Raw genomic sequence first — 7,802 nt, 5'->3', positions numbered from 1 at the left:
CATTCTGGCTTCTTTGCAGTTGATCTAATTTTATTTATACAACTTCTTTTTCTGCAGAGGAAAAGCATTTTGTCATCTGTTAGGACCTATGTTTTTTTTTCTAGTCGCACTGATAAAGGCAATAAAATATCCATATGGATTCTGCTGGTGGCTGGTTAATATGCTAGTAATTTTTCCCAAATGCAAATATCTGATTATATACACTGCTCAAAAAATAAAGGGAACACTTAAATAACACAATGCAACTCCAAGTCAATTACACTAATGTTAAAATAACCTGTGAAGCAACACTGATTGTGAATCAATTTCTCCGGCTTTTGTGCAAATGGAACAGACAACAGGTAGAAATGATAGGCAATTAGCAAGACAACCGCTATACAGGAGTTGTTCTGCAGCAGGTGACCACAGACTATTTCTCTGTTCTCATCATTTTTGGCTGTTTTGGTTACTTTTGTCATTGCTCTCACCCATAGAGGTACTGTACTGTAGCATGAGAAGGTGTCTACAATCCACAGAAGTGGCTCAGGTAGTGCAGCTCATCCTGGATGACACATCAATGCAAGCTGTGGCAAGAAGGGTAGCTGTGTCTGACAGCAGTGTCCAGAGCATGGAGAAGATACTAGGAGACAGGCCAGTACACCTGGAGACATGGAGGGGGCCGTAGGAGGGTAACAACCCAGCAGCAGGACAGCTACTTCCTCCTTTGTGCAAGGAGGAGCAGTGCCAGAGCCCTGCAAAATGACCTCTAGTAGGCCACTAACATCCATGTGTCTGCTCAAACTATCAGAAACAAACTCAATGAGGGCCCCACCTCCACAAGTAGGGGTTGTGCTTACAGGCCTACACCTATAGGCTAGGAAGGGACCATGGATATATGCCCCCTCCCAAACTAAGAACATCAGCCCTCGGCCACCCCAGAAATGGCACATCCATAAGATGTGCCAATTCTGGCGCTTACCATCCACTCTTCCCCACTTACACTGGGCGGTGGCAAGTGAGGTAATTGAGTAGGGGTTGATGTCAGCTGTTTTATGGTTGCTGACATCAAGGCCCAGGAGTTGGTAATGGAGAGGTGTCTATTAGTGATGAGCGAGTATACTCGTCGCTCGTGTTTTCCCGAGCGCGCTCGGGTGACCTCCGAGTATTTGTTAGTGTTCGGGGATTAAGTTTTCATCGCCTCAGCTGAATGATTTACAGCTATTAGCCAGGCTGAGTACATGTGGGGGTTGCCTGGTTGCTATGGAATCCTCACATGTAATCAAGCAGGCTAGTAGCTGTAAATCATTCAGCTGTGGCAATGAAAACTTAATCTCCGAACACTAAAAAATACTCGGAGATCACCCGAGCGTGATCAGGAAAACCCGAGCAACGAGTATACTCAAATCCAAAAAAACTTGGCACTCTAGCCCCTTCATGACCTTGGGATTTTCCATTTTTCCGTTTTCGTTTTTTGCTCCCCTCCTTCCCAGAGCCATAACTTTCTTATTTTTCCGTCAATATGGCCATGTGAGGGCTTATTTTTTGTGGGACGAGTTGTACTTTTGAATGACATCATTGATTTTAGCATGTCGTGTACTAGAAAACGGGAAAAAAATTCCAAGTGTGGTGAAATTGCAAAAAAGTGCAATCCCACACTTGTTTTTAGTTTAGCTTTTTTGCTAGGTTCACTAAATGCTAAAGCTGAAGTATATCGTGGCACTACTGTGTTGGTGCACAAGGTAGGTTCCCCAAACCAGTAGATATAGACAAAATAAAGTAACTTGGCACTCAACTTGGATATGTAGATGGTTTTGAATATGCTTTTTTATTTCAAATAGCAGTCCCAAAATTAAACGTTTCGGTCTACCTAGACCTTCTTCAGTAGACTGCATTGGAAAATATATATATATATATATGACAAACATTGTACAGTAATTGTATCAGAATCAACAGAAAATAACAAAAATGTAAAAAAGCAAACAAACTAACAAGGTAAATCTAACAATGGTGAGTAGTGATGGATAAGGGAATAGGATAATAAGGAAGGAAAATGTTGACACATACCCGACTGCTCAGGGGATAGATGGAAAATATATCTCAGGATATAACGTGAGTCCATATATTGGACCAGTGAGGAGAATTAGAGGTGGTCGCTCTGTGATGTGGAAGAAATATATCCAGTTATAAGGTGTGCAGTATGAAGAGTACAGCATGTTGTGATTCCATGTGTATATACTGACCCGTTATGGTCTGAAGGATCGTGTTGTAAGTGGATAATGGAATTCCAACCAGGAATGGCGTAGCTGTAAGACAGTGTACTATCTGTTATTATTGTCTGGTATAGGAAGGGGTGAAGTATTAGCTGCTAGTGAAGTGACCTGTAAAAAGGGTGTAATCTCACCTATTAGCAGTAGGAATCCTTATGCATGACAACTGGACCATACAGGACATGTAAATGTAGCCATGTGATACGGTATGTAGCTATAAAGAAACAATAGCCGTAAGATAACTAGGACTGTGAGCTGAATAGAGCTAATTAAAAGGAAGTGTCATTGCTCACCCGTAATGTAAGGGTCTCCAGAGTGTGGTAGAGTATACGTGGGACCTGAAATAAGAGGCGTACCTGTAAGCGAAAGTAGTATATAGGATAACCTGGTATGGACCAGTATCTGTGGGATAAAGTAGTGCTATAGCTGAAAGCTTACCTCTATGTGCCTGGTGCTGAAACGCCACACAACGCGGTGTCCGCCGCTAGTTGCTGGCATGTTGTAAGGTGAGGGAGTGTAAATAGACAGGAGGCGGGATTAGGCGTTTGGCCGGTAACCGGAAGTGCGTCACGGGTGTGACGCTAACTTCCGGTTTGAGCTGTGCTCAGTTGTCATGGATACTGACAACAAGAGCGGTGTCTGAAAGGAGTGAGCATATTGCGCCTAGTTATATAGAAGGGGTATGCGCTACTTGGCGAAAGTGTATCCCACTGATAGATGTGTAGATATAAGAAGAAATAAGACAGGTCCTAGATAGATATAGACGGTCACATGTATAAACAAGACGGTCACATGATCGCATGGTATACTGGAAGTGCCTGTATGGTGGCCTACACATAGGGTACATAAGGATGAGATATACTGTATACCTAAGGAGACAAAATAGCAGCAGTCGGGTGGAGGAAGGAGGAAGGGAAAATCCGAGGGTAGGGAGGGATGAGGAGGTGACTTGAGTGAAGTAGTCAATACAAGCGACTCTGCAGAAGAAGATAAATATATTAGTAACATGATCTCATTAAACAAAAAGGAAGGTACAGGTGACAATAATGGTATATAAATGTGTAGTCGATCTAATACCTTAATTGCTTGAAAACGGCCTAATGGTCATGAGCAGAAATAGTAACCCCTTAGAGTAAATCATAGACATTATATAAAGGCTAGTGGATCATAATCTCTGTTGAGACCTCTTGGTGCCAGGGTCTGAAGCTCATGAATCCAAAAAGCCTCCCTTTTCTTAAGGGCATATATTCTGTTACCCCCTCGTCTCGGTGTTGGGATGTGTTCCAGAATCTGGAATCTTAATTGGGATATGTTGTGTCCCATAGAAATAAAATGGAAAGGGAGTGGCAGTAACATATTTTTGCAACGGATCGTCGACTTATGCTTAGAAATGCGGGTTTTGATGGCCTGTGTGGTTTCCCCGATATAGAGAAGGCCGCAGGGGCATTTGATGGCGTAAACGACAAAGGAGGTATCGCAGGTAGAGAAGCACTTGATGTCATACCTTTTACCGGAGTGGGGGTGATAAAAGTGATCTCCCCTTATGACATTATTACATTGATTGCAATGTAAGCAAGGAAAAGTGCCTTTCTGGGGTGTGCCTAGAAAACGTTGTGTAGAATCCTCTTTTTTGCCCCCAAAATCTGCTCTAACTAGAGTATCTCGTATGTTGGAGGGGCGTTTGTAACAAGGGAGGAAATGTTCCTGGAATTCTGCAATGCCTGGATGGGCTGTACGTAACATATTCCAGTGTCGTCTTATTGTGTGGTGTAGGATATGTACATAGGGATGGTATACATGGACAAAAGGCACTCTTTTGTTAACGGGTGTACGTGTCGTCCTTGAGGGATTCATGGCATCCGTGAGTAGATCAGGAGGGTAGCCTCTTTCTCTAAATTTAGAGTACATTTCATCAGTTCTGATTTTGATAAGATTAGGTTCGGTAACTATTCTTTGTACTCTTTTGAATTGAGAGCGGGGAATAGATCTCTTAGTCGCAATCGGGTGCAGACTCTGAAAGTGTAGGAGGCTGTTCTTGTCCGTCGGTTTGGTGTATAAGTCCGTTTTTAGGGTGCCCAGTCCATCTCTCTTAACCAGTGTGTCTAGAAAATTAACCTCCTGTGTGCTGCTGGTAATGGTAAAAGTGAGGCCAGGCCATGCTGTATTGAGAGAGTGAAAGAATAGATCTAGGGATTGTGATGTGCCCGTCCACAGGCAGAACACATCGTCGATATACCGTTTCCAGAAAGGGCAGTAAGCCTGGAACAATGGGTCAGGATATACAATCTCCTCTTCAAACAGGGCCATATAGCTATTGGCATACGGTGGGGCTACATTAGACCCCATCGCGGTGCCCTTCGTCTGCATAAAGTAGCGGTCCTCAAACATGAAGTAATTTTTAGTTAGGACTAATGTCAAGAGGTCCAGGCACAAACTGACAACATCTGGATTTAGTTGTGAAGAACGTAGTAAGTGTTTTACGCTATGGATCCCCTGGGAGTGTGGGATTGATGTATAGAGATCCTTGACGTCAAGGGAGACTAATAACAGTTCCCCTGGAAGGGAAGTTAGTTCTCGCAATTGTTGTAAAAAGTCACCCGTATCTAATAAAAAGGATGGTAGTTTACGTATCAGAGGGGTAAGAATCTTCTCAAGGAAGATGGCGAGTGGAGAAAGAATTGACTCAGTAGAGGCCACGATAGGGCGGCCTGGGGGTCGCTCAAGATTCTTATGAACTTTAGGTAGTATATAGAATACTGGTGTGATAGGGTAGGATTTGGTCAGATAATCCCGTGTTTTTTCATCGATAGTGCCTCTCCTAACATAGGGGGTAAGGGTATCCCTAATCAGGTCCCTAATCATGTTCGAGGGGTCGGCTGGCAGTAATTGATAGACTGAATTGTCATGGAGTTGGCGATAGACTTCCTTTATGTAGTCAGTTTTATTCATCACCACAATCGCCCCGCCTTTGTCGGCTGGCTTAATTATTATATCCTTATCACTGCGTAATGACTGTAGTGCTTGAAAGTCTATGGCACTGAGATTAGGAGAGGTGTGTAATCTATGTGTCTCAATATCATGGCGGATTTTATTAAAGGCCTGGTCGACAAAACCAATAAACGCTTCCACCGCATGAGAGCCCTTAGGGGGCCTAAATGTGCTTTTGTTGCGTAAGCCCAAGCCTTGAGCAGTGATGATCGGGACAGCAGGATCCACAGAAGAGGTTGGCGTATCTGAGTCCTCAAAGTGTACAAGAAGTCTTAAACGGCGATAGAACCGATGAAGGTCCATGTCCATGTCAAAGGTATTCAGTTTGTATGAGGGACAAAACGAAAGACCCTTCTGTAATACCATATGTTCGGCAATACTAAGAGTCCTGGAAGATATATTAATTACCAAAGGTGATTTACCTGGGACCGAGTCACTCTGTAGTCTGTGTCTCTTCTTTCGTTGGCTCCTGCGGGTCCTCTTCTTCTTTGTGGTTGTCGACGTCTTCTTTGGCCTAAAAAATTACTGCTGGGTCCGCTGGCGAGGTCACGTCTATCCGATTCGGAACCTGAGGTAGAAGGATCATTAGAGGAATGGTAATCTGACCGAATAGTAATGGGACGGAAAGAGGATCGATCTTGCCAGTGATAAACCCGGTTGTTATCGTAATCATCCAGGTCTCTCTGGAATTTGATCCTCTTTCTATTTTCAGTGTCCCGTCTATGTTGATCAGTGACTGTTTTAATTCTGGCTTTCAAAGTGTCCCACTCCTCAGATGTGCTTGAGGAGGTTAATTGTGATTCAATGTTCTGAATAGTCTCTTTATTTGAAGAGATGGCTCCTTGAAGGTGCTCAACAGTAAGAGTCATTAAGTCAAATGAACACTTGTTCAAAATTTGTTCATACTTGGAACAGAATTCTTGACAGTCACTGAATAAAGTAGGACGGAGAGGGACCCTAAGTCCTCTTGGTATTCTTTTCACACGTAAGTATTCCGTAAGGGTGGCACAATGAAGTTCCAAATTAATCTGGCGTCGCTGTTCGCGCTCCAGATCTCTCCCTCTCGATTCTCTCGGTGGTATTTTGAGGAAGTCACTAGAGAGATTCAACTTGGACAATATGTTATTGGTTTCATCAAGATTATAGGAAAATGTCAAAGATGACATACTAGGACAGTGTGCTCACGGAAAGGAAGATAAATAGTGAAGTATAAGCATAACCCTTACATTACGGGTGAGCAATGACACTTCCTTTTAATTAGCTCTATTCAGCTCACAGTCCTAGTTATCTTACGGCTATTGTTTCTTTATAGCTACATACCGTATCACATGGCTACATTTACATGTCCTGTATGGTCCAGTTGTCATGCATAAGGATTCCTACTGCTAATAGGTGAGATTACACCCTTTTTACAGGTCACTTCACTAGCAGCTAATACTTCACCCCTTCCTATACCAGACAATAATAACAGATAGTACACTGTCTTACAGCTACGCCATTCCTGGTTGGAATTCCATTATCCACTTACAACACGATCCTTCAGACCATAACGGGTCAGTATATACACATGGAATCACAACATGCTGTACTCTTCATACTGCACACCTTATAACTGGATATATTTCTTCCACATCACAGAGCGACCACCTCTAATTCTCCTCACTGGTCCAATATATGGACTCACGTTATATCCTGAGATATATTTTCCATCTATCCCCTGAGCAGTCGGGTATGTGTCAACATTTTCCTTCCTTATTATCCTATTCCCTTATCCATCACTACTCACCATTGTTAGATTTACCTTGTTAGTTTGTTTGCTTTTTTACATTTTTGTTATTTTCTGTTGATTCTGATACAATTACTGTACAATGTTTGTCATATATATATATATATATTTTCCAATGCAGTCTACTGAAGAAGGTCTAGGTAGACCGAAACGTTTAATTTTGGGACTGCTATTTGAAATAAAAAAGCATATTCAAAACCATCTACATATCCAAGTTGAGTGCCAAGTTACTTTATTTTGTCTATATCTACTGGTTTGGGGAACCTACCTTGTGCACCAACACAGTAGTGCCACGATATACTTCACTATTTATCTTCCTTTCCGTGAGCACACTGTCCTAGTATGTCATCTTTGACATTTTCCTATAATCTTGATGAAACCAATAACATATTGTCCAAGTTGAATCTCTCTAGTGACTTCCTCAAAATACCACCGAGAGAATCGAGAGGGAGAGATCTGGAGCGCGAACAGCGACGCCAGATTAATTTGGAACTTCATTGTGCCACCCTTACGGAATACTTACGTGTGAAAAGAATACCAAGAGGACTTAGGGTCCCTCTCCGTCCTACTTTATTCAGTGACTGTCAAGAATTCTGTTCCAAGTATGAACAAATTTTGAACAAGTGTTCATTTGACTTAATGACTCTTACTGTTGAGCACCTTCAAGGAGCCATCTCTTCAAATAAAGAGACTATTCAGAACATTGAATCACAATTAACCTCCTCAAGCACATCTGAGGAGTGGGACACTTTGAAAGCCAGAATTAAAACAGTCACTGATCA

Source organism: Ranitomeya variabilis, chromosome 2, assembly GCF_051348905.1.
Source record: "Ranitomeya variabilis isolate aRanVar5 chromosome 2, aRanVar5.hap1, whole genome shotgun sequence".
Classification (NCBI taxonomy): Eukaryota; Metazoa; Chordata; class Amphibia; order Anura; family Dendrobatidae; genus Ranitomeya; species Ranitomeya variabilis.
The sequence above is the reverse complement of the archived record's forward strand: the minus strand, read 5'-3'. Positions refer to the sequence as shown.